The sequence below is a fragment of the Mus musculus genome, chromosome X, assembly GCF_000001635.26.
Source record: "Mus musculus strain C57BL/6J chromosome X, GRCm38.p6 C57BL/6J".
Classification (NCBI taxonomy): domain Eukaryota; kingdom Metazoa; phylum Chordata; class Mammalia; order Rodentia; family Muridae; genus Mus; species Mus musculus.
In genome coordinates this window covers 150,478,197-150,505,891 of record NC_000086.7, presented here as the reverse complement: position 1 = coordinate 150,505,891, position 27,695 = coordinate 150,478,197, and the positions used below count along the sequence as shown (strand labels likewise).

At 42.6% G+C, this 27,695-nt stretch overlaps 2 protein-coding genes across 9 annotated transcripts in view; both read left to right on the top strand.

Moving 5' to 3' along the window:
- The window catches only part of Apex2 (apurinic/apyrimidinic endonuclease 2), a 161,233-nt gene that overhangs the window by 82,315 nt on the left and 51,223 nt on the right, over positions 1 to 27,695 (top strand). For 3 of the 8 annotated variants that reach the window (XR_878269.3, XR_878266.3, XR_878263.3), the window contains one exon: positions 2,224 to 2,263. The gene's annotated coding sequence lies outside the window, so the exon portion shown is untranslated. Of the gene's footprint in view, positions 1 to 2,223; positions 2,383 to 3,315; positions 3,407 to 4,449; positions 4,520 to 5,621; positions 5,709 to 10,824; positions 10,925 to 27,695 lie in introns of those variants that run through there. The other 5 variants (XR_003953028.1, XR_003953026.1, XR_003953030.1 and 2 more) reach the window with 5 other exon arrangements.
- The window catches only part of Tmem29 (transmembrane protein 29), a 97,262-nt gene continuing 80,422 nt past the window's right edge, over positions 10,856 to 27,695 (top strand). Inside the window, exon 1 of the mRNA XM_011247836.2 lies at positions 10,856 to 10,933. The gene's annotated coding sequence lies outside the window, so the exon portion shown is untranslated. The remainder of the gene's footprint in view (positions 10,934 to 27,695) is intronic.

Here is a 27,695-nt window from a genome sequence, read left to right as displayed (position 1 = left end):
CTCACTGCTTGAAATTAGCATTTTCTTAATGTTTAACTTCAAGGAGTTTTTGTTTAAATATACTTACTGATAAAATAATTTCGCTCTTAGAAACATTGATAATGTTTTTTAAATAAACTGACTGTTAGACAATGTGCACAGATATATAGTGCATTTTAGATAATCTTTCACTATGCCAGGTGGTATCATATAAGGGCTTTTGAATATATTCCTTAATGATTCATTTTCATTATTTTATGCTCTTTTACTATGCTTAACTCCTAAAGAATATTTCGTATGTTTTGAAACAATTTGCTATTCAACATTGGATATAGGATCCTCAGTTATTGATAGTATTAAATATTGATTAATGATATTTTTAGGTTATAAAAGGATATGAATATAAAAGTTGAACAATTTTTATGTATCATTTGATTCTCAAAATCCTCAATATTATTAATATATTTGATGTATAAAATGCATTTAAATAATAAAAACATTAAGAAAAAATACTTTACTCAGTATGTCTGGAGACAAATTCACATTACTGAAATAGTTATCCCCCTTCCAAATTGTACAAATACTGGCCCGCCCTATCCTTTTTTTGTAGGGGTTTAGTGACGTTTAAAAATCCTTGCTGTGACTCAAAACAACCCTGAGATTCCATCTCACACCAGTCAGAATGGCTAAGATCAAAAATTCAGGTGACAGCAGATGCTGGCGAGAATGTGGAGAAAGAGGAACACTCCTTCATTGTTGGTGGGATTGCAAGCTTGTACAACCACTCTGGAAATCAGTTTGGCGGTTCCTCAGAAAATTGGACATAATACTACCAGAGGATCCAGCAATACCTCTCCTGGGCATATATCCAGAAGATGTTCCAACCGGTTAGAAGGACACATGCTCCACTATGTTCATAGCAGCCTTATTTATAATAGCCAGAAGCTGGAAAGAACCCAGATGCCCCTCAACAGAGGAATGGATACAGAAAATGTGGTACATTTATACAATGGAGTACTACTCAGCTATTAATAGGAATGAATTTATGAAATTCCTAGGCAAATGGATGGACCTGGAGGGCATCATCCTGAGTGAGGTAACACAATCACAAAGGAACTCACACCATATGTACTCACTGATAAGTGAATATTAGCCCAAAAACTTAGGATACCCAAGATATAAGATACAATTTGTTAAATGCATGAAACTCAAGAAGAACGAAGACCAAAGTGTAGACACTGTGCCCCTTCTTAGAATTGGGAACAAAACACCCATGGAAAGAGTTACAGAGATAAAGTTTGGAGCTGTGACGAAAGGATGGACCATCTAAAGACTGCCATATCCAGGGATCCATCCCATAATCAGCTTCCAAATGCTGACACCATTGCATACACTAGCAAGATTTTGCTGAAAGGAACCAGATATAGCTGTCTCTTGTGAGACAATGCTGGGGCCTAGCAAACACAGAAGTGGATGCTCACAGTCAGCTATTGGATGGATCACAGGGCCCCCAATGGAGGAACTAGAGAAAGTATCTAAGGAGCTAAAGGGATCTGCAACCCTATAGGTGGAACAACAATATGAACTAACCAGTACCCCAGAGCTCTTGACTCTAGCTGAATATGTATCAAAAGATGGCCTAGTCGGCCATCACTGGAAAGAGAGGCCCATTGGACTTACAAACTTTATATGCCCCAGTACAGGGGAACGCCAGGGCCAAAAAGTGGGTGGGTAGGGGAGTGGGGGGAGGAGTGTATTGGGGACTTTTGGGATAGCATTGGAAATGTAAATGAGGAAAATACCTAATAAAAAATTAATTAAAAAAAGTCCTTGCTGTGAGCATTTTAATTCAATAGACCTGAAGGTATGAAAATGTTTGTTGTTTAATTTAGAAAATAATACATAAGCCCTGTGCTGGATCTTTTCATCGTTCTATATTTATTTGTTTTTATGGAGGCTTTACTTCATATTAATATCTTTTAAATCATTAATGTGGTTATGTCTTATAAAAATTCAAATATGTATATATCATAATTAAAAGCACAGATATGTTATTCTTATATGAATGAGGATAATGTCTATTATGATTAACATCTCCTGGTCTAGGAGTAGTAAACTCTTTAAAAGTAATTTAGAACCTTAAGGAATAGAGACAGTATTGTGTACTAGAATTGCGATAGGGTTCAATGAGATACCATAGTGAAGAGAATTGTATGATTACATTTATCATGTCCTTAAAAATAGACATTAAGCTGGCGAGATGGCTCGGCAGGTAAGAGCACTGACTGCTCTTCCGAAGGTCCTGAGTTCAAATCCCAACAACCACGTGATAGCTCACAACCACTCATAAGGAGATCTGATGTCTTCTTCTGATATGTCTGAAGTCAGCTACAGTGTACTTACGTAAGTAAATCTTTGGGCCGGAGCAAGCAGGCACTGAGCAAGTGGAGTTGACTGGAGTGAATAGAGGTCCTAAAAATTGAATTCCCAACAACCACATAAGGCTTGCAACCATCTGTAAAGCTACAGTATACTCACATACATAAAATAAATAAATAAAAATAGACATTAATACTTAAGTATATATCTTCATGTTACCTATTCCAAATAAAGATTCAGACCCATATTATCATATTATATTCATTTTACCTATGTAGATATATTGATTAAATATATTTTTGTCTTTCATATTAATTTCTAAGTTCAATTTATTATGAATAAAATAAACTTAGGCCAAGTTAAAAAAAAAATAGAAAGTCTTTATTAGCCAGCAGGCAACTACACTGGGTATTTGGGATCCCAGTGTAGCCCTGAGCCTTTCTCAGGGTGAACTTAGAAGCACAAAAGTCATAGGTTAATATATTTCAGTTAACAAAAACAGTTAGCTGGAGGTGGAACTATAGAAGCCAAAGGTAAAGTAAGTACATTTAGAGACTTTCCCAGAACTATGGACTTTGATGGATTAGGCCTTTGTTTTCATTTTGTCAGTGCTGTATTTGTGCTAAGTTTACAGTCTGAATAGTACTTCCATCATAGTCAGTTGTGCTAAGGTCTTCAGGCCTACTCAAGTCTGGGGCCCTGTTACATTCCCCACTGGTCTTACTGATTAAGTTAAATTGTGGACTCATCCTGCTTTAAATATATGTAGTTGTTCCTAAGAACCAGTAATTTTATTGAATATATTATAATTAAGATTCAAGGCCAAATGTTAATCTATTCAAAATGAGAATTAAAGGCCCAGTCAGTGCTGCCAGCAGACTAGTTAGCCAGGGGGACCAAGAGAACAGCAAGGTACCAATTATCTCATGTATAATTTTTTCTCTCTTTCTTTTGTAGGTTCTTCCATCTACAGCAAGATTTCTACTAATTACTCCTGATTGATTAGGATAGAAACAACGTGTTTCTTGCAAAGGCCCCTTTCTGAGAAGTAAGTCTAAGCCTCTCCAATTTGTAGGGACATTTCTGAAAGGGAATCTAACTGTTGTTTTAATTCCTGTAGGTCCTGATCAACCTGTCTTCTTAGTGTCAGAAGAGGCAAATTTAGGCAAACCATGGTCCACCAAATGGTTGCCTCAAGACTAGGTAATATTGCTGCTATTCAGATGAGTTAACTCATAAGGCAGAATAGCTGACATCAGAATAAGGGGAAGTATTTAGGTAAAAGATTTTGGATATTAGACAAGTTTTAGTCCCTTATAAACTGTAATTTAGGCTGTTTCCAGTCGTGCTGAGTTTTGTCAGTCAATGGGCTGACAGTCTGGTTAGTTCCTATCCCTATGTAGTACAGGGGCTGAATGTTCAGGCATAACCAGTAATCCTAGCTGGTTTCTAGCTGGGAATAGTTAACTCTATTCTCCAGGGTCCCTTCTTGTGGCATAGAGTCTGATTCCCCAGGTTTTTTCTGTTTCCCAAAGGTCAGAATCTTTTTAAAGGAAAATTCAGGAAATTTCAGTTTTATAATCCCAATTTTTACAATAAATATTCCCTTGTTTCTGGCAACTAGGGAGCCCAGAAGTAGGACATGCATAGAATTGTAACTCTGTATTCCTATCTCAAAAGATGAAGTCCCACATCTTCCCATTTCTCCATATAAGCAGACATTTATACTGGGCATAAAGGTCAAGATGGAATATGGGTTGCTGGTTTGTAGTCACACTAGTTAATACCTTCCCTGTATCTGTCTTTCTTCGTTGCCAAACCAGGCCTGAGGGTAGTGAGGGTTCAGCCATTTTCCTGTATTTATGCCAAACATAAGACTCAGAAGATGTTAGAGGGGCCAGGAGTGAAATGGCCTAGGGACTGATGAAATCCTAATTTCAATGGGTTCATAGTCAAGAGACAGTCTATTTGACAGCAGCATCTGTGGCTTTGCAATTTCTTGGCCTGGGTGTGGTCAGGATCCATGCTGTAATGCCAGCTGTCTTCACAGCCTTAGAAGTGGAGAGAATCACCATATGGTTTCCCTTCTAGGTTTGTTCCAGCTCCCTCTGTCTTTACAGCCATAGGAGTGGAGAGAATCACCGTGTAGGTTCCCTTCTAGGTTAGTTCCAGCTCCCCTTTGGTTGTATGCTCGACCCTGATGGTATTATTGGACTCTAACAAGGGGAAACTGCTGGTGGACTGTGAGGTTGCCTGAGTCTTTTATACAGTCCAAAGAAAAGCCTGTATGGAGGACTGGGGGTCTGTGGTGACTTGAGAAAGGAATGGTTAGAGAGTTCTGCCAACTTCTGGTCTCTGAGCCTGGGAAGCAATAGAAGAGGTCTTCCAAATATAATCTCATAGTGGGTAAATCCTTTCCTGTATAAGGTACGATAGGTCTAAAGCAAAGCAAAGCAAAGGAAGAAGGCCTTCTCTGGATTTTGTTTGTTTCTTTTAATGTCCTATTATTCTTACCTAGGCCGGAACTCTGCGGTCTATAAGCACAATCAAGTTTTCAATCTATGTCTAAAGCCTTAGCTATTAATTGAGAGGTTTTGGCTATGAAAGCTAGGCCATTTCCAGACTCCATTGTTACAAGGAAGCCAAATCAGGGGACAGGTTACTATAGGGGCTTTTTAGCTACTATTTGAGCAGTTTCAGTCTTGGTGGGGACACTTCTACCCACTAGGAAAAGTTATCTATAAAACCTAGCAAGAATTTTTCTCCTCCTCTAGCAGGCTAGATCTTGGTAAAGTCAGTTTTCCCAGAGTTCACCAGGGTTTTGGTCTTTTATTTGGACCCTTTCCTGGGTAAGGGCTCTCTGTTTTGGATTCACTGAAGCACAAACCTGGCATCTGGCTGAGATTTCTCATACTAGGCTGTCTAGTCTAGGTATAATATACCTTGGTCTGAGCAACTGAGAAAGTTTTGTGAATTGCAGATAAGTAGTCTGGTGAACGTAATTTACCAGAGTTCTGCCAGTTAGTTGTTTCTGGGAGAATGATCTTTCCCTCTGGTGTCCTTTATCAACTTGTGTGTGGGTTTGAGCTGTCTGTTTCTTCAACATGGAATCTCAGGCAGCACTGGGTGGGGGTATGTCATCAAAATGTCAATTGTTTGTCAGGTAAGTAGGTCAGTGTCCTGGCAGTGGGGGGCTTTGTAATTGTAAGGGAAGTCAAATAATCTCTAGGAAGGCCAATATTTTCTAATGTTCTTTTTTCCAGCAGTGGGAAGCCCTCTTTCTCTATACATCATGTGAACATGTATAGTAGTAGAAACATAAGGACTGTCTGTGGATGGAGTGGTAGATGTTCCTTTACCCCATCTGAGAGCCTGGGTCAGATCTGCCAACTGCTGGTCTCTGAGCCTGCTTTTGGGATTTAGGCTCAGATAGATTCAGTTAAAGTAGCCACTGGAGTTCCCACATACCTGGTTTCATCTTTCATCTCCTGACAGTCATGGATGAGCACTGCAGGTCGTCATTAGGCAAGAGGGTAGCAGGATTGATAGTGGTGGGTTTCTCAAACAAAACCCAAGGGTGGTCCAGGAATAGAACCTTGTATTAGGTCACACAGTGATTAGACAGTGTTTTGGTATTCCTAGGAGGAGGGTGTCAGGTGCCGTGGGTATAAGATCTGGACCCAGAGTTACCTTGTTTGTTTGTTCAGAGCTACTAGTATATCCACCACAGCTCTTAGACAGGTAGGCCGTCCTGTGGCTACAGGTCCAATCATAGGGTGTCCCCATGGCCCCAGAGTTCAGGCTAAAACCCCTTTTGTAATCTCTTTTGTTTCGTGAGCAATCAGTTGAAAGGTTTTGAGACATCTGGAAGTGCTAGGGCTGGAGCTGAAGTCCAGGCTGATTTTAAAGTCTCAAATGTCTTTTGTTTACCCTCAGTTCAGATTAGGGACTCAGTACCACCCTCATCCCCTTGTACTACTGTAAAGAGGCTTGGCTATTTCCACAAACTCTGGTATCTAGAGGCAGCCATATTCTGCTGTACCTAGGAACTCTTGAACCTGTCTCTTAGTCTTTAGAGTTGGGATATGAAGGATGTCAGCAATGCTACGTTGCAACAGACAGGCTCCTTTTGCCTCCCTGTTAGGAGCTATCTAGGATAGGCCAAGGATATCAGGTAGCCTTCCTGGAGGTGGCAGCCCACTGCTTTTTGCATGGTCTGTGATGGGTGAGCTCTATGAGGCAAGATCCCAAAGAGAGTTCATCTCAGGATTGCTTCTTGCAGCTGATATGCCTTTCCTGTCATTATTAAATTAAATAATAATCCCTGAGCATTAGCCCACCGTATTGATCAGATTTCCTGCAGATCAATATAAAGATGAACTTTCATGAATTAATGCTGTTTAGATGAGTTAATGATTCTACAGAATTCCTGATTTGATTCAAATAGTTTTAGGAAGAAATTTTTAAGAGATGGTCTTAGGTGGGCAGTGGTGGCGCACACCTTTAATCCCAGAACTTGGGAGGCAGAGGCAGGTGGATTTCTGATTTCGAGGCCAGCCTGGTCTACAGAGTGAGTTCCAAGACAGCCAGGGCTACACAGAGAAACCCTGTCTTGAGAAAACCAAAAAATCAAAAAACCAAAGAGAGAGAGAGAGAGAGAGAGAGAGAGAGAGAGAGAGAGAGAGAGAGAGAGAGAGAGAGACAGACTTAGTCGCTTTGCTAGAAAGATGTAATAAAGTTAGAATCAAGAATAGAATGTGCCCACTCATATAGTAAGTAAAGGCTGCATAATATGAAATACAATGAGCTTTCATAATTACACTAGAAAGAGAAATAGGCTTGGAACAAATTTTTGTTCAAGGAAAAAACATTTAGGTTCAAGGAAGAAGCTACAGGTGTGCACTATGATAAGGCACAGCCATGTGGAAACTATTGCTTTGAATTTATAATGAACATATAGAATGAAACACTCCTTTGAACTGAATATCAACCACCTCCTATAACTCCCATTTTGTGTAACATTTTATCTCCGAGATAATTTTCTAAAGAACTTCTTATCTAAGAAGGTATTAAAAGGCCAGAGAAAGGAAAATTATTGATTGGATGGTTTGACCTGGGGAGCTCTGCCCTATCCATCCATCCATCCATCCATCCATCCATCCATCCATCCATCCACCCATCCAGTGTATATGCCTGTTTGTCAGTACATACATTTGTAGATATATGTGTGTATGTATGTAAGCATGTATGAAAACTCGTGGAGTATATGAGACAGGTGGTTGGGCCCAACAAAAATGTGAATGTGTTAATGTGTAAATGAGAATGAATGAGAATCTAAATGTATGTATGAATGTATATGTTTCTGTGTCCATGTCTACCTGTATAACTCATCTTAATTCTTTTCCTTTCCTTCTACTCTGGTTCACAAAGAGTTAACCAACCTGGACAGAGAAGTGAGTGATAGCAATAATCCTTTACCTGCTTTTAGCAACAAGTGTCAGTAGATCCAGAGGCCTGCAGCTTCTGGCCTCAGAGTAACTTAAAGTCAGGATAGGAATATGTTATTATAAAAAGCAACCATACTCTTTGGCATGACCAAGTTTTGTGCCCCACTGTTTAATGTTTGTCTGCTTCAGAGCGGACCCAGCAGTAGGCTGCTTCCCACCACCACTACCCCCCACCGCCACCTCCCCTCAGCTGGTAGCCAAAATGCTACCACAAAATAGCTTGTAGAAAGCTACATTCTGTAACCCAGGTCTGTAACTCTTGCAACAGCCCGTCAGTAGTGCCTTCTATAATCTTTCTCAGAAAACTTCTGCCAGAAGGGCTGTATCATTCCTCTGTCTTCCCCTTTAAAAGCAAAGGCTGACTCACCATTGTCAACGGGACATGAAGAATATTGCATCTTTTGGGTCCCAGATAGTGCACACCTGTTTCTCTGGAGGAATCAGAGGTCCAGGTTTTTTCACAGACAGGAGAGACATCTTCCAGGATGCCTGTCTCTCTAAGCCAGGCAATATGGAGGACTACAATTTCCCCTTTTGTTTTCATGGTCACTGGGTATTGTTTAATCAGGACGGGTGTTCAACTGGATGAACTGGTTAGTTGAGCCATTATAGGAGCTTGGTGTTAGGCCAGTCCTGGGAGGTTCATTTCTGCCCACATCTCTGGGAATCTTTGTTGTCAGTCTGAAAGATAGTCCAGCTGTATCTTTGGACTGGAGGCAGAACTTTTGACTAGGAGATTTTCTTCTGAAGGGGGTAAGGTGCCAGAATTTTGCTGGGTATCTGTAAGTCTAATTGTGTCTCATCATCAGAGAAGGTGATGGTGGTGGCTTGCCGGGAGCCTCCCAGCCTGGAGAGGGTAGAGAAGGGGCACAGAGGAGGACTCTGGTGTGGCTTTAAAGTCTGAGGGTCTCCAGACGCTCTCACTCTCGAACTGAACCGAAATGCTACTGATAACTTCTAAAATGTCCTAAAAACTTTCTTGCTCTTTCTTGCTCTTTCAGTAAGAAGCTGCTAGAGTAAGAGGTTGACACCTGCAGCCTAACAGAGGGAGATTAAGTAATGTGGCCTTTGTTCTATCTCAGCAGGAATTGCAAGGCTCTAACTTTGGGCCTGCTAGTCAAAAGTCACAGGAAGAAAAGGGGACACTTTGAAAGGTGATTATAGCATTTATTACTAAGTTGTAAAAAGTTTCCCATGAAAGCTATCTAAGGGGAAAAGTGGAAAGATCCTAAGGGGGTGGGGTGGGGGGAGATAGGAAAAATTTCTTCTCTTCTCTTTGTCTTCAGTACTTATACATCTTTCAGAATACATGATCACATGTTAAAAAGTTCATCACATGTTCACACAGAAAATCAAATCATAAATTGAAATAGAAGTTTACAACAGAGAATATTTACATGCGTATCCATTAGGAAAAATTATCTGGCTAAGCATCCATCACCTATCAGAGCTCCACAGGTTTACAGAAAGTTAAAAACCATAACTAAGTTACTAGTGAAATTTTATATAGATGAACCCAGTCAATATTTTATCTTCTGTCCTAACAGCTATAATAAATCATTATTTCCCATTTTATGACCTTTGGTTAATTGTTTTACAACCTCTTGGAATGTACTCTGAGTAGGAGAAAACCTGGTTACCATCTAAGAGCAATTAACTGGTGACACTTGGGAGACTGGCAGAGTTCTCATTGCAGCTTTGACTATCAGAAAAGGACCTAATAGCAGTCACACTATAAAAGAGCTTAATAATCACTGATATAATTTTAGGAATTCTTATAGAATCATCATTAAGACTTAAGAAGTCATCTATTTGTCTATATAGCATCAATACTAGATAGTACATCTTTGTGGATCTGCAGAGATCTCAAAAGGGGTGGGCTAATACCTAGTGATTGTTATATATTTTTAATAAAAACAGGAAAAACATATTAATAGCAGGAATATTAACTAAAATAAAATTCTCTTGGACTTTGCCTATGGAGTAAATCTGTCCCAGATTATCACCTGCTAGTTATTAGCATGTCCTATGATGGCTACTGACAGTGGCTTTCAGTTTATGCAAAAGGCTTTTTCCAATCAGTTCTCTGTTATCTTTTGAGTTATCTTCAGCAACTGGGACCTACTTATACCTTGAAAAAAATCTAACTTTTATAACTTTTTGAATATTTGGGACTAACTGGGTGAGAAAAAGGATATCTTTTTAGCAGCTGATTTTAATCCTTCCAAAAAAAGGTCCTAGTGAAATTGTTTAATGACTCTGGTTTATATTGGGCAGAATGGAAATTCCAGTCTGCACTGTCTGGCATAGATACCCCTGCCTGGCCTGGGGGTGGTTTCTCTACTCAGTGGTGTGTTTTGAATTTTTCAATTCCCTGGATCACTGGCAGAAATAGAGAAGGTAAGAAGGTAAGCCATCAAAAATGGAGGAGAGGAGGAGCAGGACTTTTATCTTCTTTTGGGCTCAGCACACTCTCTTCCCTGGGGCTTCTTAGGAGGGAATGCCTGCCTTGGGGAACTATTTCCCCCTACCAGTATGCTTAGATGGCAGGGTGCCCTCAGGATGAGATGCCAGACACTTCCTCATTGTCATACAGGGACCAGGACCATGAACATGAGTTGAACGATATAACAATGGGTCAGTCTGCAGGAAGGAGAGGGGTGGTGGTGGTGGCATTTTTTATATAGTTTTTGTTTTGTTTGTTTTCTCTGAGTGATATGGCAGAGCCAAAAGAATTGAGGTCCCTAATAAGAGGGTATACAGATTTCTTTAGATGGTGTGTGTGTGTATGGGGGGGGGGGGTGACTCACACCACAGAAACTCACTGGCTGATAAAGGGAAACAAAAACACACACACACAACACACACACACACACACACACACACACACACACACACACACACACACACACGTGAAAACAACCAGGCGTGACCACCACACATTCATACACCTGAACAGACTTCTCATATGGATCCCAGACACTGGATCAGCAGCTGTATCCAACCTGTCCTATGTGTCCTAACAGAAGACGCCATAACCAGACTCAGCTCCGGAGGTGACAGACCAGGTGAGTTTATAATTTGTTTCCTTTTGGGGTGGAGGTGTCAAACACCGCTGATACATTACATGTTAAAAAGTTCATCACAAGTTTTTTTTTTTTTTTTTTTTTTTTTTTTTAATGAAAGCAATGGTCCTGCCACTCTTTATTTCTCATAATACAGTTTTCAAAAGAAGAAGAATTATACACTTTAAATTCTGATCACAAGTTCTTTTTACATTTGAACCAAAGAATGAATGTTAGTACTTCAAAAAAATACCTTCAATGTGTAAGCATACAAATTATCATGAGAAACATTCAAAAACTAGAGTAGGCTCACTTTGAAATGGAGCACGCCTAGTCCCCAGTGACAGCAGGAAACGACATTACCAGAGTCAGGGGTTCTTAGGAGCTCCAACTCTTTACCACTGATCCACGATCAACCCGTTTTCTACCAACAGTATAGGAGAACTTAGTTTTAAAATAACAGCATCATCTTCCCCCCTGGTCCAGTTGTTTCATTAGGCAGTATTTACAAAAAGCACATGAAAGTTTCTTACTGATGATCAACAACTTTGAGTACTGGTTTTTACTTTTTAAAGCAATGAATTAAATTCTTTTTTTTTTTAAAGAAGATAAACGCACAGTGAAATTATATCTTCGTCTCATTTTCAAAACAAAGCAATTCAGAATACAAAATAACTCAGGTGGCCAGCACCTAACTTATCCTCTAGGTGGCAAAATTAAAACAGACAAATAAAGAAAAAAGCTGTGGGTCGGATTCCCAGTCTGTTCATTCACTTGAACCTACTACTCAGAACACAGAATCACATGTAACCAACCCCAGGCCAGCCCCAAACTTGCTATGTAGCTGAGGCTGGCCTTAAGCTGCTCCTGATCATTGTGTCTCTACCTCCCAATTGCTGGTATTAGAGGCTTTAGTCACCTTGCCCCATTTACGCAGTTGTTGGGTTTCTTAATTATTTTTATGATTTTTAAATATTTGTGAGCATGTGCCTGTGTTCCAAGTACCAGTGGGAGCCAGATGAGGGCTGCTGCAGCAAGCTGTCCTACATGGGAGTGAGACCTCAATCCTAGTGAGTAGCAAGGCCCTTAACTGCTGACTTATCATGTCTCCCCCCACCCCCATTCTTTTTGTGTGAATTCAGACAAGAGCATGCCACAGTGCATGTGCAGATCTGAAAGGACAAACTTTATGGTTCAGTTGGGGGGGGGGGTCAGACAGACTTAGGTGCCAGCCTTACTCAAAGGGTATTTTTACCTACTGAGCCATTCCATTTATCCAGAATATGTTTGTTTGTTTTTTGTTGGTTTTTTTTGGTTTTGGTTTTTTGGTCTTGTCAGTGTTTATTTTCTGTGTACTGGTGTTTTGCCTGCATGTGTCTTGTGTGGGGGGTGTCAGATTCCCTGGAACTGGAGTTACTGGCAGGTGTGAGTGGTCATGTGGGTGCTGCGAATTGAACCCGGGTCCTCTGGAAGAGCAGCCAGTACTCTTAGGTGTTGAGCCATTGCTCCAGCCCCCAGTAGGTTTCTAAACTTACTCATGACTTTCATATTGCCCTAAGTTAACCTAGATTGACTGACAGGGCAGTAGTTACCAATAATCAGAACTGTACTGTATTTTACGGGCTGATGATCACTTCTTAATACAACTTATTTCATATATTGTATCATCCACCCAGACTGGAGGCAGAGAGGTTGCAAAAGTCTGTCACTTGTTAGCAGCCATGAAGAGCGACTTTGAAGTCAGTAGGGAAAGCAAGGATGTGGTCCAGCACTGGCCTTAGCGACCACAGTTCCGGGGTCTGACACAACACCTAAGTTAATCCAGGGAATGCAAGGGCTGCCCGGAAGCCCTGTCCCTCCCTGGTGTTATATATAGTAACCTTGTCCTGAGGAGAAAACAGTAGCAATATCAAAGCAGTTACGGATAATTCACTAGGAAAACTTTAGAAGCCATTGCCCACATCTAAGTCCCAGGGCGAGGAGGTAGAAGCAGGGAGATCACTTGAAGTTCCAGGCCAGTCTGCTTTACACACTGAGCTCCAGACCAGCCAGGCATACATATGAGAACCTGTCTCAAAAAGAGGGAAGAAATCATGGCACCATGATTATGACAATGTTGATGTGCAACAGATGATGCTTATAAACAATTACAACATAAGCTGTATTGTGCTTATGTGTGTGTGTGAGGAGGGAGTACACATTATGCTTGCACTTGTGGGAGTTAGTTCTCCTTCACGAATGTGGTCACAGGGATCAAACTGACTCTCAGGTTTGGCAGGAAGTGCCTTTACCTACTGAGCCATATTGCCAGCCCTTTCCAAAAGGTATTTTTAAGTCAAATAACACTTCACCCTCAGGAGTTGGTGTCTCTAGTCTTTGTTACTTTTTCTTAATTCCAAGATGGAAATCCTAGTAAGTAACCTGAATGTAACATTAAAGAATCACATGTGAAAAGTGACAGCAATAATAAATGCACATTACTTGAAGAACTGGAGTATAAAAGGGAGAGGGTAGAGCATAAAAACGTTGGCACCATCCAACTGTTTTTGAAAATAGGGAATTGCAGGCATGGCAACACATACCTGTGCCCTTACACACAGGAGGCTGAAGCAAGAGGGTCTCTAGTCACCAGTCATCCTGGACTACCATGGCTACCCTGCCTGGCCATTTTTATCTTTACAACAAGCATAGAGCTGTTTCCTGGCTCTCTCCTTCAAACAATGGCAGCCTCAATAGCAGACACCGACCTTAGAAGTTTTTTTCTGGAATGAAAATGGGGGCAGGTTGAGACAGAGTCCTGTGTAGCCTAGGCTGTCTTTGACCTTGCATTGTAGCTGAGGGAGACCTTGAACAACAGATCCTCTTTGCAGGCATAACTCTTAGAGAGTTGCTGATCTCTGGTTCATAGCAGGAAATAAATTCAACATGGAAGCTTGCTGTAAGAGACAGCAAGGAGAGTAACAGAGTGTTAAGAACTCAGCCAACCTTCAAGGAATGGAAAGAGAATTGAAGCTGAACCTCAATAAAGTGACACTTGTAATGGATGGAAGTCTGTTCATACATGACTGAATACATGAGTTCATAATGCTTTTGTTCAGCTTTGAAACAGGGTCTTACCCTATAGCCCAGGCAGGCCTGCAACTAACTATGTAGTCCAGGCTGGCTTTGAACTAGAATCCTGCTCAGCCTCCTAGGCCTACAGGCATATCATCACAAGTTCACACAGAAAATCAAATCATAAATTGAAATAGAAGTTTACAAAAGAGAATATTTACATGCGTATCCATTAGGATCAAAGGGAGTCCTGGGGATCTGAAACATCTCAGATTGTGCACCATGAGGAGCCCCCCTGACCACTGCACTTTTCCTCTCTCCACGGGGCTCCCAGATCCTTTGTGTCTCAAGGTTTGTCTCTGGGGAATCACACTGGGACCTCTATAAATGTGGAATATCACCAGAGAAGACTGCTCAGATATGGGTTTAAGCCAATAGAAACTTATTAGCCAGTTGGTGGTGACTACTCTGTGTGTGAGAGAGTGTGTGAGTGTATGAGAGAGAGAGAGAGAGAGAGAGAGAGAGAGAGAGAGAGAGAGAGAGAGAGAGGGAGAGAAAACACCTTTCTCAGGGTGAGCTTATTTTTTTTAATATTTTTATTAGGTATTTAGCTCATTTACATTTCCAATGCTATCTCAAAAGTCCCCCATACCCTCCCCCCAACTCCCCTACCCACCCACTCCCACTTTTTGGCCCTGGCATTCACCTGTACTGGGGCATATAAAGTTTGCATGTCCAATGGGCCTCTCTTTCCAGTGATGGCCTTTTAAAATATATATATATATTTTTTTTTTTTTTTTTTGGGTTCACATACTTGAAGGTAACAAAAACAGCCGGAAGCAGAACTACTGAAGCCAGAAAGGAAGGTTAGTTAGTACATTTAGAGACTTTCCCAGAACTATGGACTTTCATAGGTTAGGCCTTTGTTTTCATTTTAGCTGCCTGCATGCTGAGTTTTACAGCCAGAATGGTACTTTCCTTATGGAGTCAGTTGTGCTAAGGTCTAGGGCGTGTTGCCATCTTTAGTATATGTCAGAATCCTGAAGATGTAGGCTCTAATACCAGTGAAGAAATGAACTCACCACAGAAAATGAAGGTAAGCAGGTAAAGAACAAAAACATCTGTATTAGTCAGGGTTCTCCAGAGTCACAGAACTTATGGAATGTCTCTCTATATTGAGGGAATTTATTGTGATGACTTACAGTCTGTAGTCCAACTAACCTAACAATGGGCAGCTGTGCATGCGAAGTCCAAGAATCTAGTAGTTGCTTAGTCGCACGAGGCTAGTTGTTTAAGCTGGTCTTACATATAAACTGAATCCTGAAGAGGTAGATTCCTGGCAAGTAAGTACAGGCAGGTGAAGAAGAGTGAATCTTCCTTCTTCCAGTGTCCTTATGTGGGCCTCCAGGGGAAGGTGTGGCCCAGATTAAAGGTGTGTACCACCACACCTAGATGTGGGATTTGTCCCTGGTTAGCCTTTATGGCCCAGATTTAAGGTGTACACAACCACCCCAGGACTTGGAACTTGCCTTGTCCCAGGCTGTCCTTGAACTCAGAGATCTGCTTGCTGTGGTCTCCTGGGATCAAAGGTGTGTACTACCTTGTCTGGGCCTAAAATTTTCATGGCCAATATGCCTAAAGATCAAAAGCATGTGTCAGCCCAGGTCAAGATCCAGGTCAGAAACCCATTCCTTCCAGCCTCAAGATCTGGATCACAGGTGTGCCCTGCATTTCTGGACTGTAGTTCATTCTAGATGTAGTCAAATTAACTACCAGGAATAGCAATCACAGCTTCTCTCTTCCATGTCCTTATATAGGCTGCCAGTAGAAGGCGTGGCGTAGATTTAAGGGGGTTCTTCCCACCTCAAATGGTCCAATCAAGAAAAATTCCTTCCAGGTATGCCCAGCAGCTTAAGTTTTAGATTATTCCAAATGTAGTTGAAAGATTCTCGAATTCCCGGCTAATGCACCAAATGAAAGACCCTCGAGGGGAGACCCTTACTCAGACACTCAAGTCCCGGGACAGCCGCGTACCCAAGAAGACACTGAGACCATACATAAAATGTAGAAGGCAAGATTTAATAAAGTAGCAACATGAAAGCACACAGACCAGAGCTCTGGGGTCGAAATAAAGCAGCAACATTAAAGCACACAGAGCTCTGGGGTCGAAACTCATACACCTTTGCACAGGGTAGAGGAGTCTCGACGGACAGCCAAAATTTTTCACAGGCTTATATAGTAAAACTCAAAGGGGGGAGAACTGGGCAGAGAAAGTACAAGTTTACATCACTAGGGAGTTCTGCCAAAGGAATCTATGTAACTAAGGAGCCATGTCCTCCTCATTTATTTTGAGGTTGTTCCAGGAGGCCTTTATCTCAAAAATGTTCTTGGAACAGTCTTTAGTTGGGAGGGTTCGAACTTTAGGATGAGGAGTTTTGAGGTGAAAAGTTTAGGAGTGTTTTGGGAACAATTTTTAGATGGGAGGGGGTTGGGGTGAAAAAGAGTTCAGTAAAAATTTTTATTCCTCATTCCCCACTTCTTCTTGTAAGTAATTCTAATCTTAGAATTTCAGAAGTCTATATCTCTATGTGGAGAATACTGCATTTACTCTATCTTTAACATGGGAACAAAAACAGAATAAGGCAGATTAGTAAACAGAACTAGGCAGGGACCCTTCTAGTGAGGCTTGAGGGTCTCAGCATGACGCAGGTGTACGTAGATCAGATCTCTGGCTGGAACTGGTAAGATGTCCTTGGGGTACCCAGCTCGTTCACTGTACCCAGTTGTGACCAGACTTCTTTTTGCACCACCTGTAAGCCTTATAACTTAGTATACAGATCATTATTATAACAACATAGGTTTAAACACATTATTTAAGACAGTGATGGGCAGAGGAGCCCCATAAAGGATCTTAAAAAGAGTAAAACCGAATCAAGAGGGAGTATTCTCAGTTCTAAATAGGGCAAGGGGAAGGAGTACCAAGTAAGTCTGTGCCAGTCTCTAGGATTAATTTTGTCAAGGTCTGTTTAGAGTTTTATTTATTATTTCTATCTGTCCTGAGTTCTGAGGTCTGTACACATAATACAATTTTTATTTGACCTCTAAATACTTGGCCACACCCTGGCTTACCTGGGCAACAAAGGCAGGACCATTATCTGACACTATTGCTCTTGGCACTCCGAACCTTGGAAAATTTTTTCTAATCTTCTTGATGACTATCTGAGCAGTCTCAGTTTTACAAGGAAAAGCTTTTATCCATCTTGAGAACGTTCACAAAAACCAGAAGGTATTCATATACATATTTTTTCCAGTAAAGTCTATTTTTCAGTAGATGTCAGGTCTGTCTTCTCATGAGAGGACTAGTTTTCTTCTTCAGTTTCTACTATTTTATACAGGGTTTCTTTTACCAGTCTTAATTTGTCTATAACTTGATAGTCTTCAGACTGTCAGGATCATTGCTCTTTAGGATGCCTGGGCGGTTAGATTTGCCATCTGATTTTTTTTTTAGCCACAGCATCTTAGGTCTTTTTCTGTAGATGTCAACAGTTCTCTTTGTCTGTATATATAGAGCTTGTATTAAAGCCACAAGTTTAGCTTTCAGGGCTGAAGTCCCTTTAGGGAGGCTGCTGGCCTAGATCACTTGCTTTCTGTCCACCACTGCACTGCTGTCCCCGCCTTCCGCTTACCCTCAACCTCCAGGCTACTGCCATCCGTGTACCAGCTCAAACTCTCAGGCCAAGGCTGATCTGATCCTTCAGATCATTTCGAGTATGAGTTTCTTCTGCCAGAATGTCAGCACAATGATGAGTAGGTGAAGTCTCAGGCAGTAGTGAGATCGAGGATAGCAGGGGGAGCGAAGGTCACTCGTTCAGTCAACAAAAAGCTCTGACAATGTGTCCATCGGTCAGGGGGACGGTTGGATAATGCTTTCAAGAGCGTTAGTCAGCCATCGGTCATGGGGGCTGAACCACACTTTCTAGGACATGTGCCAAGTTTTGTCTCAGAGTCAATTTATCTGCGTCCTTAACCAGAAGCCACTATGTGCAGACAAGCAGGCCATCCTACAGCCACCAGGTCTAATTTTTTGCAAGTATGCCACAGGTCTTTTCCAGGGTCCCAATCTCTGAGTAAGAACTTTTTTGGCAATACCTTTGTTCTCAGTCACATCTAGGAGTCCCATAGCTGGGGATAACATTAGGGCAGTCTCAAGAGCATCCAAGGCCATGTAAGATTGTTCTCTTTTTTATATACGAAGGGCTGTTTATCTCTTTAACTCAGCAAACCTGGAATTCACAATCTGCAAAAGCCCGCAGTGCCCAGGAACTTTTTAGCTTGTTTTGCACTGGTCGGTGGAGGAATATGAAACACAGTCTTTTTTTCTAGCTGCTTTAACAGGTAGGCCACCGGACTCTTTTAAGGACTCAGCTTCTGTATTAGCACCCCTTTTGTTATCTCTTAAACACATTGATCTTCAGCCAAAAGCTTTTTTTTTTGTTGCCGGGTACTATCTAAGTTTTCTAATTTTCCTGACTTTTGTGACCAGCATTTTATTTTTCTTATCTTTCTGTCTCACAGCACAGCTCTGATTCTGACTCTGGTCTCTGTCTTTGTCAGCCTCATGTTTCTTTAACTCTTTTTCTTGTCTGACTCTTATACCCTGTCCTTTTAACTTCTTGTTACCTTGGTCAGATTGTTGGGACTTTCTAGTCCCACAGAGACGAGACCCCCATCAGAGTCTGGCAGTTAGACTCACAGGTGCTCCTTACCTTGGACAGAAGCCCCAAGTGGGCAGATGCCTCTCTCACTGGAGCTTAGAACAGACTCACTGCCAGCAGCTCAGGGTGGTGCCACCTTCTGAGAAGAGGGAACTTTAGAGCAGAGACGGGAGTGCAGCTCTCACAGCTGGCTGCAACCAGCACTTATCTTAAAGTGAAAGCAGTTTTTCTGTTAACAAGAGACGGGATGGGAGGGACAGGGGAATGAGAAGCTGCCTGGGAACCTGCAGCGCTCTTGGCCGGCTACTCGAACAGCCTCCTCTTCTTTTTTTCTTTAGCAGCCACAGCATCCAGGCCACTGACTTCTCAGGGACCACTCCTCATTTGCTCCGGATTTTCCGAGCTCATTTCCCCCTAGACTCCAGGTCCATGGGCGGGACCACTGTGACCCGCTGGCTGCTCCCTGGAGTTGGAGTGGGAGGCAGGGCAGCTGAGGATCTGAAAGGAAGTGGTCAGCATAGGGATCTGACAGGATTCTTAGGCTTATTTCAGAAGGCATAACTTAAAAACAGTCGTCAGTCATCAGTCCAAGTCCGAACACAAAGAGACACAAAAGACACACACAGACATATAGACAGGGAGGGATCCCACTTTATCTCCGACGTACAGTGTCTGTGTCTCATGATAAAAACCACAAACAAAAACAAGATAGCAACAGAGAAAAAGAAGCCTGACGGGGTCGGATTTCACATCGACTCCCTTCCTCCTGAAAAACAATTTGCCTGACAGCGGCGATTAGTGACAAGTCAAAAGCACCCTCAGGTGGCCAGCCCACTCCAAACGTTGGCCACTCGGAGGCGCAAAAGGTCTGCCACGGACCCTTTCTGACCTCCACCGACTGGTTGTGGGCTCTGACCCGCACCTCCTTCTAATGCTCCAGAGTCAGAGAAAGGGGAGTGGACACAGATTGTCCCATTTCTAGAAAAACAGTAGTCACAACAAGAGCGGACACGAGACTAAGACAAAAAAAAGAAACCAGAAGAATCAGATGGCCTCTCCAAGGCCGGCCAATTGAGACCCTCTGCACGAGGTGGGACTCGAACCCACGATCCCGTGACCAGACGCGAGGTGGGACTCGAACCCACGGTCTCGCAACAAGGTGCGAGGTGGGACTCAAACCCACGATCTCGCAACAAAACACGAGGTGGGACTCGAACCCACGATCTCGCAACTGGGCACGAGGTGGGACTCGAACCCACGATCTCGCAACCCCAAATGGTCTCTTGGCCTTCAGAGGGGTCCACCAGGCGTCCCTGATCCTCCCCTGTTCCTCCTAGGACGTCTCCCAGGGTGAACGGACGGTGGACACCTGGACACGTCTATCCTTATCCACCCCGCACTCCCTCTCGGAGTGCGGTCTCACTGAGCATCCGCAAAACTGAAACTGCGATCGCACCAAACTTAGAAACAGAACACAGACATCAGAACACAGACATCAGACCAAAGCAGAACAAAGAATCTTACCTCTAAGTGGGTCTAGGACCTCTGGGTGGTCGCGCTGTTTCCCGGCCAATGCACCAAATGAAAGATTCTCGAATTCCCGGCTAATGCACCAAATGAAAGACCCTCGAGGGGAGACCCTTACTCAGACACTCAAGTCCCGGGACAGCCGCGTACCCAAGAAGACACTGAGACCATACATAAAATGTAGAAGGCAAGATTTAATAAAGTAGCAACATGAAAGCACACAGACCAGAGCTCTGGGGTCGAAATAAAGCAGCAACATTAAAGCACACAGAGCTCTGGGGTCGAAACTCATACACCTTTGCACAGGGTAGAGGAGTCTCGACGGACAGCCAAAATTTTTCACAGGCTTATATAGTAAAACTCAAAGGGGGGAGAACTGGGCAGAGAAAGTACAAGTTTACATCACTAGGGAGTTCTGCCAAAGGAATCTATGTAACTAAGGAGCCATGTCCTCCTCATTTATTTTGAGGTTGTTCCAGGAGGCCTTTATCTCAAAAATGTTCTTGGAACAGTCTTTAGTTGGGAGGGTTCGAACTTTAGGATGAGGAGTTTTGAGGTGAAAAGTTTAGGAGTGTTTTGGGAACAATTTTTAGATGGGAGGGGGTTGGGGTGAAAAAGAGTTCAGTAAAAATTTTTATTCCTCATAGTCAAGTGACAACCAAGAATATCCCTCATAGTTCTAACCCTTGTCAATTTGACACAATCGTATCTCCTTATGTTATGCTTATTTTACAAATAAAAACAATAACCAGGTCATAACTATGCATAACATCATCTATCCCATGTACAACTGCAATCACATTTTATATTTGAGAGTATCCCTTAGGGGACATTATTTACCCCCTCCCACAATTGTTCCCCAATCCCCTTATCCCCTTTTCTTCTAAACAGGTGGGGGCACCCTGAGTATCCACCCCATCCTGGCACTTAAAGTCTCTGTGAGACTAGGTGCATCCTTTCCTATGGAGGCCAGACAAGGCAGTCCAGCTAGAAGAAAATACCCCACTGAGAGGCAACAGCTTTTGGGATAGCCCCAGCTCCAGTTGTTCAGGACCCACATGAAGGCCAAGCTGCACATCTGCTACATATGTGTGGGGAGGCCTAGGTCCAGCCTGTGCATGATCTTTGGTTGGCGGTTGAGACTCTGAGAGCCCCCAAGGGTGCAGATTAGTTGACTCTTGGTCTTCCTGTAGAGTTCCTTTCCCCTTTGGGGCCCACAATCCTTCCTCCTGTTCCCCCATGAGAGTCTCCAAGCTCTGTTTGGCTGTGGCTGTGGGTGTCTGCATCTATCTGAGTCAGTTGCTGGGTGGAGCCTCTCAGGGCAGCCATGTTAGGCTTCTGTCTGCAAGCATAACAGAGTATCATTAATAGTATCAAGGATTGGTGCTTGTCCATGGGAAGGGTCTCAACTTGGGCTGGTTATTGGTTGGCCATTCCTTCAGTCTCTGCTCCCTCCCCTGTGCCTGCATTTCTTTTTTTTTTAAATATTTTTATTAGGTATTTTCCTCAATTACATTTCCAATGCTATCCCAAAAGTCCCCCATACCCTCCCCCCTACTCCCCTACCCACCCATTCCCACTTTTTGGCCCTGGCGTTCCCCTGTACTGGGGCATATAAAGTTTGCGTGTCCAATGGGCCTCTCTTTCCAGTGATGGCCGACTAGGCCATCTTTTGATACATATGCAGCTAGAGTCAAGAGCTCCGGGGTACTGGTTAGTTCATAATGTTGTTCCACCTATAGGGTTGCAGAACCCTTTAGCTCCTTGGATACGTTCTCTAGCTCCTCCATTGGGGCCCCTGTGATCCATCTAATAGCTGACTGCATTTGTTGACACAAATTTTAGGTTGAAAGTTTTGTGGGTGTGTTGGTGTCTCTATCGATCCATTGGGGTTCCTGTCTGGCTACAGGAGGTAACCTCTTCAGGTTCCATATCCTCAATGTTGTGAGTCACAGCTGAGGTCACTCCCATTGATTCTTGGGCACCTCCCACATCCCATCCTGGAGATGTCCCTCATCTTCTTACCCAGTCAGTTGTAGACTTAAATTAATTTTGATGGCTGTGTAGCCATCTCTTCTGTCCTTCTTTACATCTGGTCCTGAATTTCCCCATTCCCCTACCCACTCCCTCTCCCTCCCAGTTCCTCACCTCCTCCTGCCTCTTATGACTTTTTTATTCCCCTTTCTAAGTGAGATTCAAGCATCCTCGGTTGTGCCTTCCTTCTTTAGCTTCTTGGGGTCTGTGGGCATCCTGTATCTTATGTCTAATATCCAATTACAAGTGAGTACATACCATTCATGTCCTCTTGGGAGTGGGTTACCTCACTCAGGGTGATTTTCACATGTTCCATCCATTTGCCTGCAAAGTTCATGATTTTTTTTTTTTTTTTTTGTTTTTGATAGCTGAATTGTATTCCATTGTGTAAATGAGCCACATTTTCTTTATCCTTTCTTTAGTTGAGGGGCATCTGGGTTGCTTCCAGTTTGTGGCTATTATGAATGAAGCTGCTATGAATATAGGTGGAGCATGTGTTCTTGTGGTATGGTAGAGCATCTTTGGGTATGTTCTCAGGAATGGTATAGCTGGGTCTTCAGGTAGAACTATTTCCAATTTTCTGAGCAACTGCCAGATTGATTTCCAGAGTGGTTGCACTCCCACCAGCAATGAAGAAGTGTTCCCCTTGCTCCACATCCTTGCCAGCATGTGCTATCTCTTGAGTTTTAGATCTTAGCCATTGTGATGGGTATAAAATAAAACCTCAGAGTTGTTTTGATTTGCATTTCCCTGAAACTATCTCCATTTTTAGATTAGGAAAACTTTCTTCTATGGTTTGTCGAAAATATTTTCTGGGCCTTTGTTCTGGGTTTCTTCTCTTTTCTCTACTATTATTCTTAGATTTGTTCTTTTCAAGATGTTCCAAATTTCCTGAATGCTCTGGGCCAGGAGTTTTTTTGGATTTAACATTTTCTTTGAGCAATGTATACATTTATTTTTTTTAAAATTGAATATCTTATTTTATTACATTTCACATGTTATCTCCTTTTTAGATTCCCCATCCCCAGAAACTTCCTATCCCATCCCTCCTCCTCCTGCTTCTTTGAGGGTGCTCCCCCACCTACCCACCCACTCCCATCTCACTACCCTCACATTTGTTTCTTTTAATGGTTCTTCAATGTCTGGGGTTTTCTCTTGTGTCTCCTGTATTTTGTTTATGATATTTGCCCGTGTACTTTCTATTTGAGTTCCTAAGGTTTTAGTTTCTAAATTTCCCTCAGTTTTCCTTTTTTTAAAAAAAATTTATTCTATTTCTGTTTCAGAACTTGGACATTTTTATTCATTTCATTCCAGTGTTTGTGTTTTCCTGGATTTCTTTAAGGGATTTATTCATTTCTTCCTTAAAGACTTATATCCATAAAGTCAGTTTTAACGTCTTTTTCTTGGGCTTTTGCTAGGTAAGTAGGGTTTCTGGGCTCTAGTGGAGACACATTGACCTGGCTCTTACTGTGTTTTTATGCTGTTGTCTGGCCATCCGGGATTGCAATTCTTGGTGCTGATATATGGTCTTGTCTTTGTTGACTGGTTGTTTTGCTTCTTGGTTTCTGTTTACTCTCTGACTCTTAGGAGAGTGTACTGTCTGTGTGTTGCCTGGTAGGGAAATCTGGGTCCTGATAGGTGTGGGCACTGAGGGTTCCAGGTAAAATGTGTTTCTGGGTATTGGTAACTGACACTTAGGAGTGGGGATGGGCTGCTGCCGCTATCAGGGAAATTAGGATGTTCCACCAGGTTCTGCATAGGTTGAGGAGAGGCCACAGCAGAGGGTCTGTTATAGAGTTGGGGATGAGACTGGGGGATTGGACTTGGAGGAGCAGAGGGAGAGATGAGGATCTGCTGTCAGCCTACCTGCTTCTCTGGCTCGAGAGGCCTGTGGGTTCCCAGGGTGTGCCTGATGGAGTTGGGGGCTGGAATTAAAATGGGGTTTTGGGGATGAGCAAGGAAAAATCTGCGTGATCTACTAGAGGCAGGGAAATGGGAGTTGGAGGAAGTCCAGCAGGTATTCTATTGCAGAGCTGTGGATGAGCCTGGTAGATTTGAGGTTAGGTTAGTCTACCCTCTTTCCCGACTGGAGTTAAGTTGCATTTTAAAATAGTGTCTTAGTTAGGGTTTTACTGGTGTGAAGATATACCATGACCAAGGCAACTCTTATAAAGGACATTTATTTGGGGCCAGCTTGCAGGTTCAGAGGCTTGGTCCACTATCATCAAGGTGGGAGCATGGCAGCATCCAGGCAGGTTTGGTGCAGGAGGAGCTGAGAGTTCTACATCTTAATCTGAAGACTGCTAGGAGGAGACTGATTTCCAGGAAGCTAGGGTGAGGGTATTAAAGCCCACACCCACAGTGACAAACCTACTCCAACAGGGCCACACCTTCTAATAGTGTCATTCCCTGGTCCAAGCATTTACCACATCACAAATAGCATGTTAACGTTATCAACTATATAGTTATACATATGCTTAAAAATAACTGAGCATACTTAGCAGAGATGAGACCATGATCAAGAAAATGAAGAGGCCTATCCATCACACTCCCTGCAATTTCTCTAAATGCAGGAAACTCAACTCCACTTTGTATGGTAGTAGGGGTTTGCATTTACACTCTCCCTCCAAAAGTGCAATGTTACAACATAGTGTTGAATATACTAAGAAGGCTGCTTTCCTTCTTTTGAATTTTGGGCCCAAAGGGTCCAAGAGAACCCCCAAACAATATACAATGTCACCATTTCTCTTGGTAGCTTTCTAGAATCTGAAGGTTCCTATTACTGAAGAAAATGCAAACTTCAGACACAGGACCTAGAGCAATTGAGCTGAAGGACCTGAAACTCTGCTCCTGGGGCTTCCATGGGAGAAAAGCAACCGACACTCCTCCCCAGATGTGAAGCCTAAACTACAACAATGGCCACTGTAGCATGATATTCCCAAAGGTGCAGTAGTGGCACATGTCTCAGAGATAACCAGTTGCCACCTAATTGGACTTACGGCTCATTCAATACAAGGGATTTCATGCCTGGAATTATATAGACTTAGCCAACTCCCCATGGCTGCTGAAGCCATGGTACCTAGGTAAGAACCCACTACTTCCACTGTCCTAAATAGGATGGTATTTAACGGCATTCTAAATATTCATCTGTATATGCACAGGGGAAAAATGTAGACCTCTTCATCAGAGAAGCTTCTCTTTACAGCAGGTAAAAACTTTTACAAAGATCTGTCATTAGTCAGAATGCATAGAAAAAAATGGCAGTGCTTTGCCCCACCCTGATTGATATATCTATAACAGGCCCTACAGGGAGGACTCAGGAACCATCTTGGAAGAAGGAGGCAGATAGATTGTAGGAGCCAGAGGAGCAGGTAGTAAGCTGTGAGACTGTGCCTTCTGAATATGACAGAGAAATCTCAACAGTATGGTCATCTAAAAAGACCTGAACAAGGACACCAATTGACATGCCACTGGATTGAGAGCTACCTCACAAGACCACAAATTGAGCTGAAGAGCTACAGGCAATTTAGCAACCGCCAAGAGAAGGTCAATAGGTCGTTCCCCATGAGCTCCAACCCCAAAGAGGTCATTCTTTTTTTTTTTTTTTTTTTTTGGCATTTTTTTTTATTACGTATTTTCCTCAATTACATTTCCAATGCTATCCCAAAAGTCCCCCATACCCTCCCCCCTACTCCCCTACCCACCCATTTCCACTTTTTGGCCCTGGCATTCCCCTGTACTGGGATATATAAAGTTTGCGTGTCCAATGGGCCTCTCTTTCCAGTGATGGCCGACTAGGCCATCTTTTGATACATATGCAGCTAGAGTCAAGAGCTCCGGGGTACTGGTTAGTTCATAATGTTGTTCCACCTATAGGGTTGCAGATCTCTTTAGCTCCTTGGATACTTTCTCTAGCTCCTCCATTGGGGGCCCTGTGATCCATCCAATAGCTGACTGTGAGCGTCCACTTATGTGTTTGCTAGGCCCCGGCCTAGTCTCACAAGAGACAGCTATATCAGGGTCCAAAGAGGTCATTTTTTTTTATATATATACTTTTTTATTAGGTATTTTCCTCAATTACATTTCCAATGCTATCCCAAAAGTCCCCCATATCCTCCCACCCACTCCTCTACCCACCCATTCCCACTTTTTGGCCCTGGCGCTCCCCTGTACTGGGGCATATAAAGTTTGAGTGTCCAATGGGCCTCTCTTTCCAGTGATGGCCTACTAGGCCATCTTTTGATACATATGCAGCTAGAGTCAAGAGCTCCGGGGTACTGGTTAGTTCATAATGTTGTTCCACCTACAGGGTTGCAGATCTCTTTAGCTCCTTGGATACTTTCTCTAGCTCCTCCATTGGGTGCCCAATGATCCATTCAATAGCTGACTGTGAGCATCCACTTATGTGTTTGCTAGGCCCTGGCCTAGTCTCACAAGAGACAGCTATATCAGGGTCCAAAGAGGTCATTCTTAAGAACATACACATTTGAGCAACACTAATGGAACTCTGAAGATTTTATTTATATATTTTTGTGTTTGTGTGTGTGTGTGTGTGTAACAGTAATAAAAGGGTCACTAAGAGGAAACAGATGAGAGTTGGAGGAAGAAGTGTAAATACAGAAATATACAAAATAGAAAAACTTTAAAAAAATTAAAGTTCTCTATATAATACACTGGTATCCCCCACCCTAAACTTTTTGCTGCTCCTTCATAACTAATTTTGCTACTGTGATTATTCCCCAATGTAAATGTCTCAGTATTCCAACTCAGGACAAATTGGGGGAGGAAGGGGGCGGGGTGAGGAAAAAACTTTAAAGTGGAAATAGATGTTGCTGGGATGCCAAGGAGAGCCCATAGGAAAAATTCCAAATTGAAAAGAAGTGTACTTTGTACAGAGGCAATGAGCAGAAAGTGGCTTAGTTTATTCTCAGTTCAGACTGACTCAAAGCGTAAAGCAGCAAGGGGGAAAAAAAAAAATCCAGTTTACAATTTTTTTTAAACACAAAAGGCGGGGGAGTAAGCGGATAAGGTTTTGGTGTACAACATTGCCACCTAGTGGCTTGAGAAACTGAAAATCGTTTGCAGCCCAAGAAAATTATTTCTGGGTTTACGAATCACCGAGTTCGGTCAGCGGGGACTGGATCGAGAGTACACTGGATCGAGATCGAAAGTGAGGCGACGATAGTGGCAAGGCAGTATGTCCCCTGAGCAAACACCTTGCTTATATGTAAAAAACTGGAGAGGACAGATGCATAAATGAAAGGCAGGAAAACGCCCACAGCCGCAATGCGGAACTATGTGTCATTAGTGTACCAGCCAATCCAAAGACGATCTAGCTGAGTCTCAACTTGTGTCCCGGACTTCCTGCTGCTATTGCTATGGCTCCGAGGGCGGGACTAAGGAAGGCCGCGTAGCCGAAAGCAGGCTCCCTTGGC